This window comes from Chiloscyllium punctatum, chromosome 10 (assembly GCF_047496795.1).
Source record: "Chiloscyllium punctatum isolate Juve2018m chromosome 10, sChiPun1.3, whole genome shotgun sequence".
NCBI classification, from domain to species: domain Eukaryota; kingdom Metazoa; phylum Chordata; class Chondrichthyes; order Orectolobiformes; family Hemiscylliidae; genus Chiloscyllium; species Chiloscyllium punctatum.
The window spans coordinates 53,985,785-54,011,362 of NC_092748.1; positions in this window are offsets into that span (position 1 = coordinate 53,985,785).

Below are 25,578 nucleotides of genomic sequence, written 5' to 3' on the forward strand. Positions count from 1 at the left end.
TTTGTTGCACTCATAGCTCTTCCTCAGATAAAGAAACTAAAACTCCACACACTACTTCAGGTGTGGTCTCACCATAGCCCCGAGCAATTGCAGCAAGGCATCACTCTTTCTCAACTTGAATCATCTTAATATGAAGACCAACATGGCCTTATCAGGGAGAAAGTGGGAAATGGGGTTGACCATGGGGTCAGCCATGGGGTGGAGCAGACACAATGGGCCGCATGGGCCAATTTCAGCTCCCTTGTCTTATGGTCTAATTTTCTAACATATAATTTGGCTTCTTCACTGACTACTGCACCTGCATGCATTTTCCAGTGACTGCTATACAAGAGTCATGTCTTGATGCATCACCCTTTTCCCAACCTAATCGCTACTCAGATAATAATCTGCCTTCCTGTTTTTGCTACCAAAGTAGATAACCTCAAATTTATCCACATTAGACATGATGTACCATGCATTTGCTCAAACGCATAACTTGTCCAAAGTTTGTGAGAAGATTTGTAGCTCAGGTACTCATTGTTGTAGTTCTGTTCGCCAAGCTGAGAATTTGTGTTGCAGACGTTTCGTCCCCTGTCTAGGTGACATCCTCAGTGCTTGGGAGCCTCCTGTGAAGCGCTTCTGTGATCTTTCCTCGGGCATTTGTAGCGGCAGATTCAAACCACTACAAATGCCGGAGGAAAGATCACAGAAGCGCTTCACAGGAGGCTCCCAAGCACTGAGGATGTCACCTAGACAGGGGACAAAACGTCTGCAACACAAATTCCCAGCTCAGCGAACAGAACCACAATAACTTGTCCAAATCACACAAGCATCTCTACATCTTCCATTCAATTCACCCTCCCAACCTTGTGTCTTCTGCAAACTTAGGAGATATTGCCTTTAGTTCCTTCATCTAAATAATGAAAATGTAATATGAATAACTGGGATCCTAGCACTAATCCCTACAGTATCCACCAGGCATTGCCTTTTACTCAGAAAAAGACCTAATTATTTCTATCGCTTGCTTTATGTCTGCCAACTAGTTCCCTATTCTTGCCAGTGAACTACCACAATCCCATGCACTTTAACTTTACATGCTAATCTCTTACATTGGACCTCATCAAAAGCCTTCTAAAAACTACTTCCACTGGTCCTCCCTTTATTGACTCAATTAGTTAGATTGTCGAAAAATGTCCATTGATGGGGCGGCATGGTGTCTCAGTGGTTAGCACTGATGCCTCACAGTGCAAGGAACCTGGATTTCTTGGTGACTGTCTGTGTGGAGTTTGCATGTTCTCCCCGTGTCTGCATGGGTTTCCTCCAGGTGCTCTGGTTTCCTACCACCATTCAAGATGTGCAGGTCAGGTAAATTGATAATGCTAAATTGCCCATAGTTTTAGGTGTATGAGTCGGGGTAAATATAGGGTAGGGGAATGGGTTTGGGTGGTTATTCTTTGGAGGGTCAGTGTGGACTTGTTGAGCTGAAGGCCCTGTTTCCATACCGTAGGGAATCTAATTTATCAAGCATGATTTTCCTTTTGTAAATCCATTTAGACTCTGTCTGATACATTCGCTATTTTCTAAGTGCTCTGCTATTAAATCTTTTATAGTGAACTGTAACGTTTTCCATTTACCAATATCAAGCCAACCGGTCTATAATACCCTGTTTTCTCTTTACCTCATTTTAAAAAATATTAGAGTTGCATTAGCTGCATTCCAATCCATAGGAACTATAGTATAGTATAGAGTGTATAGAATGTTGAAAGATGACCGCCAATACATTCATTATTTCTACAGCCTGCCTTGACTGTTTGACTTACTCCTTTTCTCAACTACATCAGTCTCAGACTGATCTGTTTTCTCACTATTTCTCTGGGTTCTAACATACACATACTGGCATGCACGCACACAGCACTCCCAAGCAGCTCTGGCAAAACTCCCTGCAAGCATTCTAATCCCCTTCCAATGCAGGTGCAACCTATCCTCCTTATCCAGGTAACCTGTACCCCAGAAGAGATTCGAATGATCCAAAAACATGTGTCTTTGTTTTCTGCACCAGCTCCTCGTCCAGGCATTCATCTGCTCTAACCTCCCATTCCTGCTCTCAATAGCACGTAACACCAAGTGTAATCCAGATATGATTACCCTCAATGACCTACTTTTTAACTTCCTGCCTAATTTCCTATGTTCTTTTCTTTTCCTGTCGTTTGTTCCAATGTGTACAATGACCTCCTGCAGAGAAAACCGTGGAGCAGCAATGGCAGGAGTTTCTGGGGGTAATTTGAGAGGCACAGTAGAAATCTATTCCAAGGAAGAAGAAACATACTAAGGGGAGGTGAAAGCAGCCATAGTTGATAAAGGAAGCTAGGGACAATATAAAAGGAAATAAAAAGGCTTACAATGTGGGGAAGTCATGATTTGGAGATACTAGTGTTGGACTGGGATGTACAAAGTTAAAAATCACACAGCACTAGGTTATAGTCCAATGGATTTAATTGGAAGCACTAGCTTTCGGAGCACTGCTCCTTCACCACCTGATGAAGGAGCAGTGCTCTGAAAGCTTGTGCTTCCAATTAAACCTGTTGGACTATAACCTGGTGTTGTGTGATTTTTAACAATATGGGGAAGATTAGTGGGAAGCTAGAGGATTGGGAAGCCTTGAAAATCCAGCAATGGATAACTTAAAAAGCAATAAGGGGGAAGAGAATGATCTATGATGGTAAGCTAGCTAGTAATGTAAAAGAATTTAGGAAGACTTTTGTTTACGTATATCAAAGGTAAGCAAGAGGCAAGAGTGGATATTGGACATCTGGAAAATGAACCTAGAGAGGTAGTAATGGGGAACAAAGGAATGGTGAAGGAATTGAGTAGGTAATTTGCATCAGCCTTCACAGCAGAAGACACCAGTAAGATACAAGAACTTCAAGAGAATCAGGAGCAGAGGAAAATGTAGTGGCCATCACAAAGAAGAAGATGCTGGGAAAGTTGAAAGGCCTGAGGTGGATATGTCACCCGGATTGGATGGGCTACTTCCTAGAATTCTGTAAACGATATCTGATGAGTTTGTAAAGGCATTGATGATGATCTTTCAGGAATTACTGGAGTCAAGGAGGGTCCCAGAGGATAGGAAAATAGCTAATGTAATACCCTGTGTAAGAAAGGAGGGAGGCAGAAGATGGAAAATTATAGGCCAGTTAGCCTGACCTCAGTCACTGGTGAGATTTTAGAGTCCATTACTAAGGATGAGATTGCAGAATATCTGGAAGTGCAAAATAGGGATGATTCAGCATGGCTTCGTCAAGCGCAAGTCATGCCTGACAAATCTGTTAGCATTCTTTGTGGAGGTAGAAGTCCGCCAAATAAGATAAGAGCCCATGGTGTTAGTGGCAAGGTAATGGCATGGATAGAAGATTGGCCAACTGGCAGAATACAGCGAGAAGGGATAAAGGGGTCATCTTCAGGATGGCAGCTAGTGACTGTGGAGTCCTGCAGGGGTCACTGTTCGGACCACAATTATTCACGTTATGCATTAATGGTCTGATTGAAGAAATTGAGGGCATTGTTGCTAAGTTTGCAGATGACACAAAGATAGGTGGTTGGACAGGTAGTGTTCAGGAAGCAGGGAAGCAGCAAAAGCACAGGCCAGGAGAATGGGGAAAGAAATGGCAGATGGAATACAATGTGAGAAAGTGTGTGGTTATGCACTTTGGTAGAAGCCATAAACTATTTTCTTAATGGGGAAAGGCTTAGCAAGCACAAAGGGAGTCCTGGTTCAGGATTCTCTTAACGTTAACATGTAGATTCAGTTGGCAGTTAGGAAGGCGAATGCAATGTTAGTATTCGTTTTGAGAAGGCTAGAATACAAGAGCAGGGATGTACTGCTGACATTGCATTAGGCTCTGCTCAGACCACATTTGGAATTTTGTGAGCAATTTTAAGCCCCATATCTAAGGAAGGATGTGCTGGCTTTACAAGGGGTCCAGAAGAGATTTCCAAAAATGTTCCCAGGGATGATGACCTTGTTATATGAGGAGCAGTTATAGAGGAATAGAGCTGTACAGATCCACTCCAACCAGATATGCTAAACTAATCCAGTTCCATTTCCCAGCATTTGGTTCATTCCCTCTAAACCTTTCCTATTCATTTATCCATCCATTTTAAAAAATGTTGTAGTTGTACCAGCCTCCACCACTTCCTCTGGCAGCTTATTCCATACATACACCGCCCTTTGCATGAAAAAGGTACCCTTGAGGTAGCTTTTAAATCATAAGGGAAATTGAGGACTCTAGGTTAGTACTTGATGGAGTTAGAAGGATGCGGTAGGGATTTCATTGAAATTGACGGGAATACTGAGAGGCCTGAATAAAATGTTTTCACTAGTAAGAGAGACTAGGACCAGAGGGTACTGGCTCAGAGTGAAGGGATGACACTTTAGAACTGAGATGAAGAATTTCATCAAGGGGATGAATGTGTGGAACACATTGCCACAGTAGGCTGCAGAGGTCAACTCGTTGAGTGTCTTTAGGACAGAGGTAAAGAGATTTTAAGGTCATAAGACATAGAAGCACAAATTAGGCCATCCCGGCAACCGAGTCTGCTCCACCATTCAGTCACAGCTGATAAGTTTCTCAACCCCATTCTCCCGCTTTCTTCCCATAACCTTTGATCCCCTTGATACTCAAGAGCCTATCTACCTCAGTCTTAAATATACTCAATAATCTGGCCTCCTCAGCTTTCTGAGGCAATGAATTCCATAGACTCACCACTCTCTGGCTGAAGAAGTTTCTCCTTATTTTTGTTCTAAAAGGTCTAACGTTATACCTTCGGGTCCTAGCCTCTCCTACCAATGAAAATATCTTCCCAACATCTACTCCATCCAGGCCATTCAGTATTCTGTATATTTCAATGAGATTCCTTCGCTTCCTTCTAAACTCCTTTGAGTACAAACTCAGAGTCCTCAAACGTTCCTCATAGTTTAAGCTTTTCATTCTCATGAACCTCCTTCAAACACGATCCAGTGCCAATATATCCTACTGGAGATATGGGACCCAAAACTGCGCACAGTACTCCAAATGTGGTTTAACCAGAGCCTTATAGAGTCTGCTTATATATGTTCCTGCTTATATATTCAAGTCTTCTCAAAATAATTGCCATCGTTGTATTTGCGTTCCTAACTATTAACTCATCCTGCAAGTTTGCCTTGAGAGAACCCTGGACTAGAACTCCCAAGTCTCTTTGCACTTCAGACTTCTGAATTTTCTCCCCGTTTAGAAAATGTCCATGTGTCTATTCTTCTTACCAAAGTACGTGACCTCACACTTTCCCACATTGTATTCCATCTGCCACTTATTTGCCCACTCTCCTAACTTGTCCAAATCCTCTGCAGCCTCCCCACCTCCTCAATGCTACCTGTCCTTCTCCCTATCTGTATCATTTGCAAACTCAGCTAGAATGCCCTCAGTTCATTCATCAAGATCGCTAATGTATAAAGTGAAAAGTTGTGATACCAACACTGAGTCTTGTGGAACACCACTTATCGCCAGCTGCTATCCTGAGAAGGATCCTTTTATCCCCCCTCTTTCCTTTCTGCCAAACAGCCAAGTTTCATATCCATGCTGTCACCTTGCCTCTGATAAGTAAGAAGTTAAAAATCACACAACACCAGGTTATAGTCCAACAGGTTTAATAGGAAGCACACTAGCTTTCGAAGCGACGCTCCTTCATCAGGTGATAGTGGAGGGCTCGATCATAACACAGAATTTATAGCAAAAATTTGCAGTGTGATGTAACTGAAATTATACATTGAAAAATTGATAGTCTGTTAAGCCTTTCATCTTTCATGTGTAAATCACAAAACCTTTTTTAAAAACCTTTTTAAAAAAAGGTTTTGTGATTTATACATGAAAGAAGTGAAACTATCACTGTATTCTAACAGATGAAAGGCTTAACAGACAATCAATTTTTCAATGTATAATTTCAGTTACATCACACTGTAAATTTTTGCTATAAATTCTGTGTTACGATCGAGCCCTCCACTATCACCTGATGAAGGAGCATCGCTCCGAAAGCTAGTGTGCTTTCAATTAAACCTGCTGGACTATAACCTGGTGTTGTGTGATTTTTAACTTTGTACACCCCAGTCCAACACCGGCATCTCCAAATTCTGATAAGTAAGGGCATCAAGAGTTGTGGGGAAAAGGCAGGAGAATGGGTTTGAGAAATATCGAATGGCAGAGGAAACTCGATGGGCTAAATTGGCTAATTCTGCTCCTGCATCTTTTGGTGTTATACATGCACTTTGATTATGACTTTTTCCTAACAAAATTTGCTGATCCATATTCCCTTTCCTTGGTGGCTGTTGTTGAATTATCATCAAACCCTTCTAATTTCTGCTTTGACACTTTTTGTGTTGTGTTGTGTTGTGTTATAGAGCTGGAAGTATGTAACCTTTATGAATAATAATGAGTACTAAGATTTTAAATAAAGATGGACCTCTTTAGAGGTGTACATAGGTCTATAATATGACAGTTCAAGCAGATAGCTTGGAAGCATCTAAAACCAGAAACTACCTTCAAAAGCACCAACAGCTCAAAAATGCATATACAACAGAACAGCAGCTCAAAAGTGAAGTCAATGGCCAAAATCACTGTTAGAAGGTGACTGACTTTTGCTGCTTTTGACTTGAAACCTTTGCCACTGTATGGTGATCACTTTTCAGTAATTAAATGTTCTTTCTATCAAAGGTAAGTCTTCATTCTTCATGCTGTAGCATTTAAAAAGTTGGTGACATCTTGCAAAATGTCCAGATTACAGAGGAAGAAGTGCTGGGTGTCTTGAACCGGCTAATGATGGATAAATCCCCAGGACCTGATCAGGTGTACCCGAGAACTCTGTGGGAAGCTAGGGAATTAGGGAATGATTGCTGGGCCTCTTGCTGAGATATTTGTATCATCGATAGTCACAGGTGAGGTGCCGGAAGACTGGAGGTTGGCAAACGTGGTGCCACTGTTTAAGAAGGTCGGTAAAGACAAGCCAGGGAACTATAGATCGGTGACCCTGAACTCGGAGATGGGCAAGTTGTTGGAGGGAATCCTGAGGGACAGGATGTACATGTATTTGGAAAGGCAAGGACTGATTCCGGATAGTCAACATGGCTTTGTGTGTGGGAAATCATGTCTCACAAACTTGATTGAGTTTTTTGAAGAAGTAACAAAGAAGTTTGATGAGGGCAGAGTAGTAGATGTGATCTATATGGACTTCAGTAAGGTGTTCGACAAGGTTCCCCATGGGAGACTGATTAGCAAGGTTAGATCTCATGGAATACAGGGAGAACTAGCCATTTGGATACAGAACTGGCTCAAAGGTAGAAGACAGAGGGTGGTGGTGGAGGGTTGTTTTTCAGACTGGAGGCCTGTGACCAGTGGAGTGCCACAAGGATTGGTGCTGGGCCCTCTACTTTTTGTCATTTACATAAATGATTTGGATGCGAGCATAAGAGGTACAGTTAGTGAGTTTGCAGATGACACCAAAATTGGAGGTGTAGTGGACAGCGAAGACGGTTACCTCAGATTACAATGGGATCATGATCAGATGGACCAATGGGTTGAGAAGTGGCAGATGGAGTTTAATTCAGATAAATGCGAGGTGCTGCATTTTGGGAAAGCAAATCTTAGCAGGACTCATACACTTAATGGTAAGGTCCTAGGGAGTGTTGCTGAACAAAGAGACCTTGGAGCCCAGGTTCATAGCTCCTTGAAAGTGGAGTCGCAGGTAGATAGGATAGTGAAGAAGGTGTTTGGTATGCTTTCCTTTATTGGTCAGAGTATTGAGTACAGGAGTTGGGAGGTCATGTTGCAGCTGTACAGGACATTGGTTAGGCCACTGTTGGAATATTGCGTGCAATTCTGGTCTCTTTCCTATTGGAAAGATGTTGTAAAACTTGAAAGGGTTCAGAAAAGATTTACAGGGATGTTGCCAGGGTTGGAGGATCTGAGCTACAGGGAGAGGCTGAACAGGCTGGGGCTGTTTTCCAAGGAACATCGGAGGCTGAGGGGTGACATTATAGAGGCTTACAAAATTATGAGGGGCATGGATAGGATAAATAGACAAAGTCTTTTCCCTGGTGTCAGGGAGTCCAGAACTAGAGGGCATAGGTTTAGGGTGAGAGGGGAAAGATATAAAAGAGACCTAAGGGGCAACGTTTTCATTCAGAGGATGGTACGTGTATGGACTGAGCTGCTGGACGAAGTGGTGGAAGCTGATACAATTACAACATTTAAGAGGCATTTGGATGGGTATATGAATAGGAAGGGTTTGGAGGGATATGGGCTGGGTGCTGGCAGGTGGGACTAGATTGGGTTGGGATGTCTGGTCGGCGTGGACGGGTTGAACCGAAGAGTCTGTTTCCATGCTGTACATCTCTATGATTCCATGACTCTATCTGAGCAAAGTTGTGCATAAGCCTAAACTCCAAGACTAACCAATAGCATTCCATCAGTTCTAATATATGGAAAAACAATCTAAAAGCCTACAAAGGTGTATTTTTGACAGTGATGGTTTACGAGAACTGACAGGAAGTGACGTGCCAGGATGCCTTGAGAAGCAGTTCCCTTTTACATTTGATATCTCTGAAGCATTTTGCAACATTTTGGTGAGCACTGTAATTTTTATTTCTGAAGTAACAAATATGGTAAGTGCATTTTATCACCAATTGTTTTTTGCTGGAAACACACATTCGGAAATATAAAGCCAAATATGCTATTTCTTTGCTGTAAGATGTAACACCTTTTCTGGTGTTTGCCACATTATCCACAGTGTGATATTACTGCATAAATATTGCAAATTTAAAGAGTTCAAAATATACCTTTAATATGTGTTTCTTAATGTATTTAACACATTGATTGTTGGTCTCATTTTGTTTTGATTTCGGCACTTTTGTTGGCAAATGTTTAAGTAAAACATTTGCCTTTTACTCAAGCCCAAACTACATGTTGTTTCAACTAGATATACCTCTTGATGCTGAGGAAAAAATGAAAGAAAATGTAAAATAAAATGTTTGAAGTGCTTTTTAATTCAGAGAAAGAACAGCTCCTTCTTGCCAGAGGTCTGATGGCTCCTGACCCAAGCATTCACATCTATAAGCCAACCTGAGAGCCAATCACATTGTTGTTGACAAGCAGAAGGCCTTTGTTAATGTAACTGGTCTCCATTATCCAATGCAATCAGCTACCTGTTGCTGGCTGAATCTCCATTTGTACAAACCCCATGGCTGCAGCTTTTCTGCATCTGGACCACCCCATGCCCTCTCCACTGCTTGAACATAACTCACAATAATGTCAGGTAACCTTCTTTTAAAAGATATACTAATCCTTTTGACAATCTCTTGTTTTTAAAATAGTTTGTTTCAGATTTCAGTCCACAAGCAAAAAATACAGAAAATTGTAAAGATATGATCTTTACAGGTTTCAAAAATTTTGTACAAACATAGTAAAGGTATGCTGAACCTTTAGAAAGGTCTGGTTAAGTCCCAACAGTTGGTATAGCATCCAGTTATGGTCTCACACTTAGGAAGAATGTGAGTATCCTTCAGAGGGTACTGAAGAAATGTTTCAGGAGTGAGAGATTTTAGTTACAATATTAGATTGAAAAAGATAGGTGTATTCTCCTTGAGGCACAGAAGATTAAGGGGAGATTTGATACAATGTTCAAGATTATAACAGATTTAAATAAGTTAGGTAAGGAGAGGCTATTCCCATTAGGTGGAAGAACAAAAACTGGGGTCACAGCTTTAAGATTTTTGGTCAAGAAAGGCTGAATTAATGCGAGTAAGAAATGTTTGACACTGAGTATGAATGACCTGCAACTCACTGCCCACAAGAAGTGAAATTGGAAACAATCAATGACTTCAAAAGGAAATTAGATGAATATTCAAAGGAATTAAACTTTCAGAACTGATATGAGATTGACTTGTCTCCTCTAGGCAAAGCAAGCTTATACTTGATGGGCCAAATTGCCTCCTTCTAAGCCATAAAGGTTTTTATGCTATTCTCTTCTCCAAGCATTTCCTTTGTGATACCTTGTCAAAGGATTTCTGAAAATCTGTGTACACCAGATGTACAGGACTTATTTCCTCCACCATATCGAAACTGATGTCAGACATAATGAATAATACAAACCTCTGAAATTATTGGACAAGAAACAACCAGATGGTCCATCCAATATATTCCAAATAGTTGTTATCCTTATTCATCTGGCCAAAAGCCTGTTTAATTTGGAGTAGTTTGTGGTCTTTTGTGAGATGTGAAATATGTCGCAAATTCTTTTCCAAGCACCATTGGTAATCAAAATATGTTCAGGAAATCTTTTGGAAAGCTATGTAGGCTCCTTCTAATTATTTTCTCTTCATGCAGTTACTTAGTAGTTTCATATTAAACTAAAGCTACCCAAATCTTCCTTACCCAAATCTACCACTGTTAAACTGTCAAGTAAATGACGAATTGGCTTTTATTTCCCTTTTGAAATAGATATTACATCAGTCATTCTCTGCCTGCAAGCATCAATGTACAAAAGAACTCAAAAATAGAATTTTTATCCTCATTCTTTCTCTGCTTGTTTCCCTTAGAATCCTTGAATGTAGATTCCACTACTTTGCTAGTCTTTAGCTTAACTAACTTCTTCAAAGTTCTCTTGTTAGTTATTAAACCTTTCTTCCTATATTTAGCAAACTTAGGATTCACAACAACATTATACTTTTGCTTTATTTAACATAATTTGATCTAAAAATCTTTTTTTCTGATTTAGGCATTCAAAAATAATGCTTGAGGAAAGAATCCTGCATAAATTTTAGGAATTACTTTCTTCCTTATCTGTTTACTCCTTCCCTGTCTCAGTCAATAATTGATCACTTCCATAATATCTCCTGCTTCAACAGTTACCTCTCTCCATCATTCTGCAGCCTCAAAGCACATCTTTTTCAAATTGAGACTCTATTTACCAAACCATTTTTTTTAACTAATCTCCACAAATAGAAATATGGTCAAGAAACCACTGCCCAGATCTTAAATTCAAACTCTCTTTATTAAACTGATTTCAAAATTTGCAACTGGTTTATTTGGATAGTATGAAATATGAGTAAATAATAAATGAAATAAAGTTTGAATTTCCCACAGAATACAACATAATGATTGCAAGTTAACATTTGATTTATTTAGTTACATATAGTAACATTTCAGATATTATCATATTTATATTTCCGTTAGGGATCACATTGCTTGAAAACAGTAATATTGTTTTGTATCTATTTGTCAGTGTAACATATTGATTTTAAAATCACCCATTAATAGTACATCGCCTGGATTCTGAATAATTGTCTGAGTACAAGCGTTCTGGCCATAAATGCTGAGGTTAGAAATTAATAAATCATATGCAATGCTGAAAATATACCCATTTCCGTTTTAATATCTTTAGGAAAATCTTAATTTCAAATAACATTTATTGACAGAGAGTAATTATTTCCAATTATTTTGAAACTTATTACATGCTGTCTCTCAAAGTCTGACAACAGAATTGCAATAGTAAGATTAATTCCAAAATCAATAGATTATCATATCATTGGTTTAGATATGCAGCACAATTCATAGAATGTAAACATAATTATCAATAACTTAGGCACTTGAACAATAGCCAGCCAATTTCTATTTTAGGAGATCAATGAAAATATCAAATAAAAAATAACTACAGAAAATATAATCTATGGCTGTATTTTAGATGTCGCGGCTGTCACAGTAGATATTAAATTAAGCAATACAAGGTGGCTGTGGGTAAAAAGAAGGTGTTAATATCCCAGAGTTTATTACATTTGAGATGATAAAGGAGTAATGGATGAGGTGGCTGCAATATGAGGCTAAGTTAATTTAGAGAAACCTCATAATGTGTCATATAAAAAAGTTAAAGAGGTTATCAGTTTTTTTCCCCCAACTCCAAAAGCAAGGTGTGATATTCTTAATGCTATTGGCAGGATTAACTAAGAATGTCTTGTCAGTCTAATCAATGTGTTTATATTAACGGAATTTATAATGTATATAATTTTATAATTGAGTTGCCAGTTATTTCTCGGAAATTAGAACCATTTCCTGCAGACATAGGACTTTTATTTAATAAAATAAAGCCAGTATGTGGTGTGACATGGTGATAGAGAAAGAGAAACTAAAGAGAGCAGCAATATAAGTTATGTTGGCACAAATGTAGCCTATTTTATTTCAGCAATCCAATGCTTTTGTAGAAAAGTGTCAGTTTTTCATATATATCTTGCAAGTGTTCAAAAACATTTACTTCAATAAGCAACTGCATAAATAATAATGCGCCAACAATTATTAAAAGGATAAGGGGAAATGTACTTGAAGTGTACAAGAATACTTTTCAACAGAGTAGATAGGGGAAACTGGATTCTCTGGCAGGATAGTTGAAAAACAGAGGCACAAACTTAAGAGAACTGGTTTAAAAAGTTGAAATCAGTGGATGGGAATCAAAGGGTGAAGAATGGGGGATTTTTATGTTATTATCTATATTGCAGATGGGGTTGGTGGAAGCAGATTCAAAATTAAGTTTTAAAGAAAATTGAGTGTATATTTGATAGGGAGGAATTTGCATATGTGACTAATTGAACCAGGAAAGCACAATAAACCAAATGGCCTCCTTTATTGCTGTATGATTACGTGAAAGGGAATTTGAAATCTTATTTGCATTCCAAATGCTTAAAGGTCTCAATTGAAAGTGCGGGAACTCGAATGACAAAGAATATTTTAGAAGAGAAATGTCTTAAATTTGTACAGAATATTAGTTTTGAGACATGGTTACAAACAGATCAAAGCTGGGAATGCAATGTTATGGGGTATGTGACTTTTTGAAAGGTCAGACAGGAAGGACAAAGTGGTGGATAGCAGTGTTGGTATATACAAAGCAAGGAATGATCTTCAATCAGAAGATACAGAATCCATATGGTTGGAGGTAAGAAATAAAATGGGTAAGGTCACAATTGTAGGAGCTGTCTACTGTTTATGCCACCTGCTAGTATTCCTGATGAAGGGCTTTTGCCCGAAACGTCGATTTTACTGCTCCTCAGATGCTGCCTGAACTGCTGTGCTCTTCCAGCACCACTAATCCAGAACCTGATGGGAACTGTACAGTTGGATAGAGATTAAATCAAAAGCTAATGAGAGCATGAAACAAAGGCAGTACATTATTTAGACAATTCAATACTGTTTCCTATAACAAGATGTTGTTGATCCAACCAAGGATCAGGCTATATTTGGATCTGGTAATGTGCAATGAGGTAAATGTAATAAATTATCTCAGAATACATAACAACCTGGGAAATGCTGACTATAAGATAGTTGAATTTAGCATTTAATTAGAGAGGAAGGATCTGAAACAAATGTGCTAAACTTAAATAAGAGTGATTACAAAATAATGAGGGTAGTTGGCTGGACTGAAGTAGGAAAGGATTTTAGCAGCTATGATAGTGGAGAAATAACATTTAACATTTTTGGAAAGTAGTTTGTAGTTCCCAACAAAGACATGTTCCAGTGAGGAAAACACACTAGGATGGTGTGAGCCTATCATGGTTAAATTATGCAAGTTAAAGACAGGATCAAATAAAACAAAAATCTGGCAAAGGTTAGTGGTAATCCAGAAGTTTTTGAACGTTTTAAAAGGACAGAAAAATGCAACAGTAGAAAATAAACTTGAAAATAATATCAATAAGGGCAGCAAGAGCTTTAAATACATAAAAAGAATGAAGGAAATCAAAACAAATGTCAGCCCCCTAGAGAATGTGGCTGGAGAAGTAATAAGGGGAACCAGGAGTCAAATTAGTACTTTGCATCAGTCTTCATAATAAAAGACACTATATTGTTCCAAAATTATGAAATAATCAATGAGCAAAAGAAATAATGCAAGTGTATCACTGAAGAAAATGTGTTTGAGAAACTAATGGCTGAAGACCGTTAAGTGCCTTGGACCTGATGGAATGTATGCTGAGATATTAAAGGAAGTAGCCACAGAAATAGTTGACACACTGCTGGTAATCTTCTAAGAACCCTTAGATTCTGGAAAAGTTCCAATGTAACATCTTTATTTAAAAAAAGAAGAGCTAACTAGAGTCCAGAGACAGTATATTCCAATTAGGGTGAAAGGAAAGGCTGGTAGGTGTAGAGAAAGCTGGATGATAAGAGAAATTGAGCATTTGGTTAAGAAAAGGAAGGAAGCATGTCAGGATAGATTGAGTGAATCCTTAGAAACGTAAAAAGGCAGTAGGAGTATACTTAAGAGGGAAATCAGGAGGGCAAAAAGGGGACATCAGATAGCTCTGGAAAATAGAGTGAAGAAGAATTCAAAGAGGTTTTACAAATGCATTAAGGACAAAAGGGTAACTGGGGTGAGAATAGGGCCCCTCAAAGATCAGCAAGGCGGCCTTTGTGTGGAGCCACAGGAGATGGGGGAGATAAATGAATATTTTGCATGAGTATTTACTGTGGAAAAGGACATGGAAGATATAGAATGTAGGGAAATAGATGGTGACATCTTGAAAAATGTCCGTATTACAGAGGAGGAAATGCTGGATGTCTTGAAATGCATAAAGGTGGATAAATCCCCAGGACCTGATCAGGTGTAACTTAGAAATCTGTGGGAAGCTAGGGAAGTGATTGCTGTGCCTCTTGCTGAGATATTTGTATCATCGATAGTCACAGGTGAGGTGCCAGAAGACTGTAGGTTGGCAAACGTGGTGCCAGTATTTAAAGGCAGTAGGAACAAGCCAGGGAACTATAGACTGGTGAGCCTGACATTTGTGGTGGGCACGTTGTTGGAGGGAATCATGAGAGACAGGATGTCAATGTATTTGGAAAGGCAGGACAGATAAGGGATAGTCAGAATGGCTTTGTGCATGGGAAATCATGTCTCACAAACTTGATTGAGTTTTTTGAAGAAGAAACAAAAAGGATTGATGAGGGCAGAGCAGTAGATGTGATCTATATGGACTTCAGTAAGGCGTTCGACAAGGTTCCCCATGGGAGACTGATTACTAAGGTTAGTTATCATGGAATACAGGGAGAACTAGCCATAAGACCATAAGACCATAAGACATAGGAGTGGAAGTAAGGCCATTCGGCCCATCGAGTCCACTCCGCCATTCAATCATGGCTGATGCGCATTTCAGCTCCACTTGCCAGCGTTCTCCCCGTAGCCCTTAATTCCTCTAGACAACAAGAACCTATCAATCTCGGCCTTGAAGACATTTAGCGTCCCGGCTTCCACTGCACTCCGTGGCAATGAATTCCACAGGCCCACCACTCTCTGGCTGAAGAAATGTCTCCGCACTTCCGTTCTGAAATGACCCCCTCTAGTTCTAAGGCTGTGTCCACGGGTCCTAGTCTCCTCGCCTAACAGAAACAATTTTCTAGCATCCACCTTTTCAAAGCCATGTATTATTTTGTACGTCTCTATTAGATCTCCCCTTAATCTTCTAAACTCCAACGAATACAATCCCAGTATCCTCAGCCGTTCCTCATATGCTAATTCAGATGCCATTCAGATACAGAACTGGCTCAAAGGTAGAAGACAGAGGGTGGTGGTGGAGGGTTGTTTTTCAGACTGGAAGCCGGTGATCAGTGGAGTGCCACAAGGATCGGTGCTGGGTCATCTACTTTTTGTTATTTATATAAATGATTTTGATATGAACATAAGAGGTATAGTTAATAAGTTTGCAGATGACACCAAAATTGGAGGTGTAGTGGACAGCGAAGAAGGTTACCTCAGATTACAATGGGATCTTGATCAGATGGGCCAATGGGCTGAGGAGTGACAGGTGGAGTTTAATTTAGATAAATGCAAGGTGCTGCATTTTGAGAAAGCAAATCTTAGCAGGACTCATACACTTAATAGTAAGGTCCTAGGGAGTGTTGCTGAACAAAGAGACCTTGGAGTGCAGGTTCATAGCTCCTTGAAAGTAATGGCACAGGTAGATAGGATATTGAGGAAGGCATTTGGTATGTTTTCCTTTATTGGTCAGTGTATTGAGTACAGGACATTGGTTAAGCCACTGTTGGAATATTGTGTACAATTCTGGTCTCCTTCCTATCAGAAGGATGCTGTGAAACCTGAAAGGGTTCAGAAAAGATCTACAAGGATGTTGCCAAGGTTGAGGGATTTGAGCTATTGGGAGAGGTTGAATAGGCTGGGACTCTTTTCCCTGGAGAATCGGAGGCTGAAGGGTGACCTTCTTAGAGGTTTATAAAATCATGAGGGGCATGAATAGGGTAAACAGACAAGGTCTTTTCCCTGAGGTGGAGGAGTCAGAACTAGAGGGCATAGGTTTCGGGTGAGAGGGGAAAGATATGAAAGAGACATAAGGGGCAACTTTTTCATGCAGAGGGTGGTGTGTGTGTGGAATGGGCTACCAGAGGAAGTGGTGGAGACTAGTACAATCGCAACATTTAAGAGGATGGAAATATATAGGAAGGATTTGGTGGGATATGGGCTGGGTGCTGGCAGATGGGACTAGATTGGGTTGGGATACCTGGTCGGCGTGGACAAGTTGGACTAAAGGGTCTATTTCCATGCTGTACATCTCTAAGCCTCTATGAGATTGAAAACCAGATAACTCTAAATATGTTAGCATAACATCTGTTATTGGAAAAATGTTCAAGTCTGTTCTGAAGGATGTAACAACAGAGCATTTAGAACATAGAACATAGAACAATACAGTGCAGAACAGGCACTTCGGCCCTCGATGTTGTGCCGACCTGTGAACTATTCTCAGCTTGTGCCCCTACACTATCCTATTATCATCCATGTGCTTATTTAAGAATTGTTTAAATCTCCCTAACGTGGCTGAGTTGACTACATTAGCAGGTAGGGCATTCCACACTCTTACCACTCTCTGAGTAAAGAACCTGCCTCTGACATCTGTCTTAAATCTATCACCCCTCAATTTGTAGTTATGCCCCCTGTACAAGCTGACATCATCATTCTAGGAAAAAGACTTTTACTATCTACCCTATCTAATCCTCTGATCATCTTGTATGTCTCTATCAAATGCTGAAAATGTGTTGCTGGAAAAGCACAGCAGGTCAGGCAGCATCCAAGGAACAGGAGAATCGACGTTTCGGGCATAAGCCCTTCTTCAGAAAACTATCAAATCCCCTCTTAGCCTACTTCTTTCCAATGACAACAGACCCAAGTCTCTCAGCCTTTACTCATAAGACCTTCTCTCCAGACTAGGCAACATCCTGGTAAATCTCCTCTCCTTTTCCAATGCTTCCACATCCTTCCCGAAATATGGCGACCAGAACTGTACACAATATTCTAACTGCGGCCACACTAGCATTTTGTACAGTTGCTGCATGATGTTGCAGCTCCAGAACTCAATCCCCCTCCCAATGAAACCTAATACACCATATGCCTACTTAATATCACTATCAACCTGGGTGACAACTTTCAGGGATCTATGTACATGGACTCCAAGATCCCTCTGCACATCCACACTATCAACAATCTTTCCATTGACCCACTACTCTGCCTTCCTGTTATTCTTCCCAAAGTGCATCACCTCACATTTTGCTGCATTGAACTCCATAAAAATAGAAATACTCGATAAAATTAGAAATACTTAAGATGAAGCAGAGTCAGCATGGCTTTATAAAGTGAAATCATGCTTGACAATTTTGCTGAATTACCTGAAGAGATAACAAACAGGATAGTTAAAGGCCCATGGTATTGGAGGCATTAACATAAATAGAGGATTGGCTAACCAATAGAGAGTTGGAATGAGGGGACATTTTCAGGATGACACCCTATAACTAGTGAAGTGCCACAACAATCAGTGATTGGGTCACAATGTTTTTACATGATAAATTAATAACATGGATAAAGAAAGTAAACAAACTGTCACTAATTTTGTGAATGACACAAAAGTAGGTGGGAAGGTAAGAGGAGACACATCACCCAAGCACATTGAGACTGACTTCCTCCTATATGCAGTGGAGATAGCTTTCAGACAGAGTTCTTATTTTGGTGATCACACAGATTCTCTCTGTCTGTGATAAGCTTTGTAGGGAAGCTTGCAACCTGATCTCAATGGCAACATGAAATACATTAATCTTTTGACAGAGTGGGAATTCAAACTGGCTATCCTTTGGAAACTCCCTTTCAGCTTCCGAATATTAACTGAAATTGATTATCAAACTTGTCCTGTAACACCTTTAAGGTCTACTCATCACACTCTTGGAGACTGCAGCTATTGTTTCCAAGACATTGTACACATTCTTTTCAGGAGATCAATCTAAGTTTTCCTTTGATCACTAATCATCAAACCACCCAGACTTATTCTCGGGCAGATTTCAGAACAGATCGTATCACTTCCTTCATTTGCTTTAAAGTTACAGTCCCCAAATATAATAATGTTATAAACCCCATTATGTAATATCCTTTTATTTTCCCTAAGGAATGAACGGGGAAATGATTTTTAACATGATAGTTTTATTATGAACTGAAGACCCAACAACGGAGTTTTAATTGCACCAGTGTATTGTTTTCCAATGTTCCTCATTTCATTTTGGTATATTTCCTTGTGGAGACTAATTTATTGCCAAATTCTAGGGAGGTTTCAACTATGAGTTCAAATCCATCAGGGATTTCAACAGCAAGTGGTACATTTAAGACATAAGAATCTGTGGGAAGAAGGAGGTCTCAGGAGAAGTGAAGTGCAATATCATGGGAACCACAATGGTCCTCTGTGAAATATGCTGGATAAATGTGTAGACCGTTTATTCTGAGTCTGTCACTTCTTTCACTGCTGTCATAAATGAAACTTAGTATTCAAAGATAAAAAATGTTAGTGTTCTTACTGTACATAAGCATGTCCGTTCTACACAAGCTTAGTTTTAGTTTTATTGCATAAATTTGATAAATTCATTTGTAAAGAAGCTAAATTTGAGATGTGCTATGCAAATAATCCACCCAGGTAATCTGATCAATCATTGCTTGTTGTGGACATGCATGTGCTGACTTCTCTGAATTAACCACAGAAAATTAAACATCAAAGCAGAGTACTTTTGACGAACAGAAATAATAGGTACCAAGATCAGATCACCAAGATTTTGTCCTTTTAAGCTAAAAATTATGATTCCTAGAGATAGAACAATGCCACATCCAGATATGAATACATTGCAAATTTTAAAACAATTTTCAAATGTGGGCAATGTATTTAACATGACTGGTATGGTGCTGGTATACCTACCTTTGAGACAGGGAGGTCTTGGTTCAAGTCCCATCTGTTCCAGAGCTGTGTAATAATATCTCTGAACAGGTTTTTTTTTCATGTTGGGTGGTATTCTTCTCATGAAAATATCACATGACTGTGACAATTTAAACTGCAGTCCATTCCTGAAATCAGAAGTCACAGAACACCAAGTTATAATTCAACCGGTTTATTTGAAATCACAAACTTGCAGTGCTCCGAAAGCTTGTGATTTCAAATAAATCTGCTGGACTATAACCCAATGTTATGTGACTTCTGACTTTGTCCATCCCAGTCCAACATTGGCACCTCCACATCATTCTGGAAATACAAAAGCAAATATCAAATTAAAATGGATAATCACAGCCATATGTAGAATTCACACAATCCATGATTTAAGGATAAGCCATCAACAGAAAGTTAATTTGTCAGTTCGGAAGGAGGGTCACTCAACCCGAAACGTGAACTCACATTTCTCTCCACAGATTCTGTCAGACCTGGTGGTGCCTTTTCCAGCAATTTCTATTTTTGTCTCTGATTTACTGCATTGACAGTTCTTTGGGTAGTTAGATATTTTGTCTTTTGTCTTCACTGAACAATATTGACATCAAATCTCAATGAGTGTTGGACAAACAAGGACTTGGATCTTATCAGTGTTTTTTTATTGGCACCTCACCCTATACATCAAGACTGTGGCTGTCTGAAATTGTCAGCCAGCGAAAAGGCACAACCTTAGATGTTAATTGGACTGATGCACCAACATACTTAGCAAAGGACATTGGACTTGTAATAGGTCACATGGGTAGGCCAGCCAAGTTTGTAACCTGCCTTTACAAAAAAGCAGAAGTTGTCCTGGAATAGATATATCTGAAATACCATCTGGATTATTATCAAAGCAACACAAAGACCACTACACAACAAGTAAAATGCAGTTTGAAAGTGGAGAACACCCTGTCAACCTTATCCAATTTTAAGTTCACCTGACATTCTAACAATTCAACTATATGAAACCGTCCTTTTAGACGAGACGAGAATTCTTTGCTTTTACAAGACCTCCTTTAAAGCAAAAATATTGATGCATTGAAGAAACTTCAAGACTGCTATGAAAGAAACTGAAATAATTACAAATTGTGAGCATTTTGTTTTTCTTCATCTGTTAGCTTTTTTGTCTGTATATGATAGTGTGTGAGATATAATGTTCTAACCCTATGAGGTAAAGGTGTGAAGATAAATTTATTTTTTAAATTTACAAAAGTGTACTTCTAGACTCATTTAAATTGGTACGTAACACTCTAAGGGGAAGAAAGCACAATAACATAACAAAAACAATTTGATCATAAACAGTAAAAGATATAGGTTCTCTAAATAGCCTGAGCCATGGAGACAGTGTTGGGAAATCTGTGAGATGATCAGTGAAGAGCCTCTCAATGTCAAGAGTAAAAAGTCACCTTTCCCAAACAAGTCTTGGTTGGCAAGACAAGATGTTTAAGGCAAGAGGGTAAAGATGCATTAAAGTTTGCATGCACTAATATCTCATTATTAGTTAATCTTGCCTCATTTATGTGCAGTTTTCCATTCCCACAATGCCAGGTAGAAACTAGACAGTGACAATTCCTAATATGAAAGTCAAAGTGGTTACCTGGAGACTTCAGGCTCACCACTTGCTCGCCGTAGAATCATAGAGTCATAGAGATGCACAACATGGAAACAGACCCTTTGATCCAAATTATTCATGCCAACCAGATTACCTAAATAAATCAAGTCCTATTAGTCAGCATTTGCTCCATACCCCTCTAAACGCTTCCTATTTACATACTTGTCCAGATGCCTTTTAAATGTTGTTATTCTATCAGCCTCCACCACTTTTTCTGTCAGCTCATTCCATACACACACCACCCTCTGCATGGAAAAGTTGCGCCTTAGATCCCTTTTAAAGTTTTACCCTTTTGCCTTAAATGCATGCCCTCCAGTTTTGGTCTCATCCATCCAGGGAAAAAGACCTTGTCTATTTACCCTATCCATGAGCTCATGATTTTATAAACCTTTATAAGGTCACCCCTCAGCCTCCAACACTCCAGAGAAAATAGCCCCACCCTATTCCAACTCTTCCTATCGCTCAAACTCTGCAAAACTAGCAACATCCTTGCAAATCTTTTCTGAACCCTTTCAAATTTCACAACAATCTTCCAACAAGAGGGACACCAGAATTGCACACAATAATCCAAACATGGCATAACTCCCCAGGACCTTATCATTAAGTGTATAATTCCTGCCCTGATTTGCCTTTTCAAAATGCAGCACCTCATATTTATCTAAATTAAACTCCATCTGCCACTCCTCAGCCCATTGGCATTCTGATGAAGATCCATTGTACTCTGAGGTAACTTTTTTTGCTGTCCAGTGCACCTCCAATTTTGGAGTGACCGGCAAACTTATTAACCATATTGCCTATGTTCACATCCAAACCATTAGAAAATAAGTTTCCTTTAAGTTAGGTGATATTTTTAAATGAAAATATCACATGACTTTGACAATTTCAGCTGCAGTCCATTCCTGAAATCAGAAGTCACACAACATCAGGCTATTGTCCAACAGGGTTTATTTGAAATCACAAACTTGCAGCACTTTGAAAGCTTGTACAATGGACCCAACACCAATCCTTGTGGCAAACCACTAGTCACAGGCCTCCAATCTGAAAAGCAATCCTCCACTACCACCCTCTGTCTTGTACCTTCAAATCAGTTCTGTATCCAAATGACTAGTTCTCCCTGTATTCCATATGATCTAACCTTGTTAACCAGTCTACCATGAGGTACCATGTCAAACATCTTACTGAAGTCCATACAGATCAAACCATCCATCTCTTTCACCAAGTACCAAAATCTCAGGCACACTCCATTGTCAGCAATCATATGCATTGGAATCAAAAAGTGTGGCATTGGAAAAGCACAGCAGGTCAGGTAGCAACCAAGGAGCAGGAGAGAGAATATTTTGGGCATGAACCCTACATCAGAAATATCATATGCATCCCCCATCCATGCACCTTGGCATCTGACACATAAACAGCCTCACCTCGTCCTAATGACACATTTCTGAATCATTTAGATTAGATTACTTACAGTGTGGAAACAGGCCCTTCAGCCCAACAAGTCCAAACCGCCCCGCCAAAGTGCAACCCATCTACATCTACCCTTTACCTAACACTATGGGCAATTTAGCATGGCCAATTCACCTGACCTGCACATCTTTGGACTGTGGGAGGAAACCGGAGCACCCGGAGGAAACCCACGCAGACACGGGGAGAATGTGCAAACTCCACACAGTCAGTCGCCTGAGGCGGGAATTGAACCCGGGTCTCTGGCGCTGTGAGGCAGCAGTGCTAACCACTGTGCCACCCTGCCGCCCCTTTTTACAGTACGGTCTACACTTCAGTGCTTCACCTTGGAATGCATTGGCAAATATTATCGCAAGCTTGCTGCCAGGACAATTAGCATGTAAGGACAGGTACCAATCTCTTAGCTTCATCCTGGATGCAGCTCAAGAATACTCGCTCACTTCTTTCATGCCTACCTCAATGTTTTGACTTACTTTATCTTTTTGTCCTCTGTGTCTTCGGCTGGAATTTAAAAGCTTCCAGTATCTCTATCATGACTTGCCCTTTTAATGCAGAGATAAAGTCAGGCTGGTTAGTACAGTTTCCAACAGTGACTAGTCGGGGGTGGATATTTGCTGTACGTCATCATGCTGTGCCAATGTCACACATGCATCAAGTACCAGTGACATATGTGCCAAATACTGCATTTAAAATATTTACTCAGTTTCTCTCTCCACAAATGCTGCCAGGCCTGCTGACTTTTTCCAGCCCTCTGTGTTTGTTTCAGATTCTGAGCATCATCATTATTTTTTCGTTATTTAAGTGAGAGATGATTTTACATTCAACAGTGAGAGTGGTAGACTATGAGCATTGGTGGGCTCAATATAATAGTGCTATCTGTAATAAAAACTTCTTTTAAAATGAAATTACACAGTGTGCTAGTTTTGCTTTTGAATACCTGTGGAATCTGATGTCAATATTTAATATTTGTGCTATTGTAATTTGTAAATATGTATGTGTGTATGCATTTGTACAACTGAAATTTTGATATTTTCTCTAAAATAAAATACTCTTAATCTACTAACATGGTGCTAAATAGCAGCCAGACCTATCATTTACCCTTGCTGTTTCAGAAAAGCATGATCAGTGTTTTACAAATGTGATATAACGTTTTTGACCAGGAAGTCATTGTGAATCATGGACAAAAAAAGAGATGATTTGTATTACTTCCTTACTTTCTGACCAAAGAAGTAACATTTGCTTTAGTTGCTGTTTTTGGTACTCATGTGCTTACTTTATCGATCATAAACAGTGGCATCTAGAGATGAGATGTGCATTTCTTAGCTGCTATATTATCAGTTCATGCAATAGTCCAATTGAAATCAAAGTAATTAAATTTGAACAATATTATTTCCATAAAGGTTACGTGATCAGGATGTGCAATGAGGAGCAGTCAATAAACGTATCAACAAAGAAGACAATAATAGTTCTGTACAACTTTTTCATCAGTAAGCCATAGGACATTCATCATTAGTGGGATAGACTGGATTAGCCTTTGTTTTCTTATATGGGTATAGATCACATGGTTTAGGTGGAATTCTAATGTAGAGCAGAAAGGCTTGTAACAGTGAGAACACAAATTGCACGTTTTGGAAACAAAATTCCAACTTGTCCTATAATGATCCAATCATATTTTCTCTCTGACCATAGTAACTGCCTGATCATTCTCAAAAGTGAGAAAACTGCAGCAATAGATAATAAGCAATGACCCTGTTGATGAATTGGAGGTGTCCGTGTTGGACTGGGGTGTACAAAGTTAAAAATCACACAACACCAGGTTCTCATCCAACAGGTTTATTTCGAAGACTCCTCGGTAAAGCATTCGAGCTGTTTTGAACTGTGAATATTCTTGTATTCACTGCGGCTGCTTGTTTACAAATAGCTACTTATGGCTGACCCTATCAAGATACCTGTTGAAGACATGGTACCTTTCAGTTGTGTGTTTAAACAAGTCGCATGGCTAGTAGCAGTTGAAAGGAGTCCAGTTTTGCTTTACACTTGGACCACTGGGACTGTAGCTGTAGTTCACTAAGTAATTTCAGAATTGGAGAACTTTGTGAAGTATAACGCACGATTGGGGATCCGCTAATTCTTTTTATATAACTCTACTGATTATACAAATAGTAGTTTAGCTCATGCTCTTTATTGAAATATAATCATTAAAGTACATGACGTTAATGTTTTGAAAACTTTATTGATTAATAAATTGAATTTTTTATCGCAAGGCTAAATAAACATAAATAATACCTCGCGCCTGTTTCGTCGCCGTGTGAGATTTAAACTTACATTATTATATAGAAAAGAAGTCTGTACTTTCTGTGTGTATAGGAAATTGATGGAACCAGTCATGTTAATTATTCTGAGGAAGGGCACCAGACCCAAAATGTTAACTTTGATTTCTCTCCACAGATGCTGCCTGACCTGCTGAGCTTTTCCAGAAACTTCTGTTTTTGTTTGTGATTTACATACAGCATGCGCAGTTCTTTCGGTTATTATTTATGTTAATTATTGCAGATATGGGCAGTCAAAAGTTAGTCATTCTATAGGAACACACATGAGTGAATTTGTTTCTTCGAAAGACGCTCGACTACTATCTGCGAATCAAAATGTGTAAAGCAAACACATGAACAGACTTTCTGTAGATTCATTGGATACTGGTTATACACATGGTTCTTGAATTTAAGTCGACAGGATAAGATAGTTTATTCCTTCAGACTTGTGATAAATTGCACTGCTGATCAGTTTTATCGTATAACGAAGGGAATTGAAGCAGTTATTGCTATTAAGTTAAGATGTTTATATACTATAACTATTTTACGCTCCAATTATCTTTATAAGAAAGAAATAACGTGCATTTATTCAACCGTCCTGAGCTCAGGGCGTCTCAAATGGCTTGGCAGCTAAATGACGTGTAGTCACTGTTGTGATGTTAGGAAAGTCAGCAGTAAATTGGCGCACAGTAAGATCCCAGGAAGAACAGTCAGATCATGTGGATTTCTGTTCCGCCTCCACAGGTCATTTTTAGTGCTGCTGGTTGATAGATAAGTGTTAGCCAATACTGGAACACTCCCCAACTCTTCCATGAATTGTGCCGTGGGATGTTTTGGGTATACCTGAAAGGGCAGATAGCATTTAGTTGAATATTTCGGTC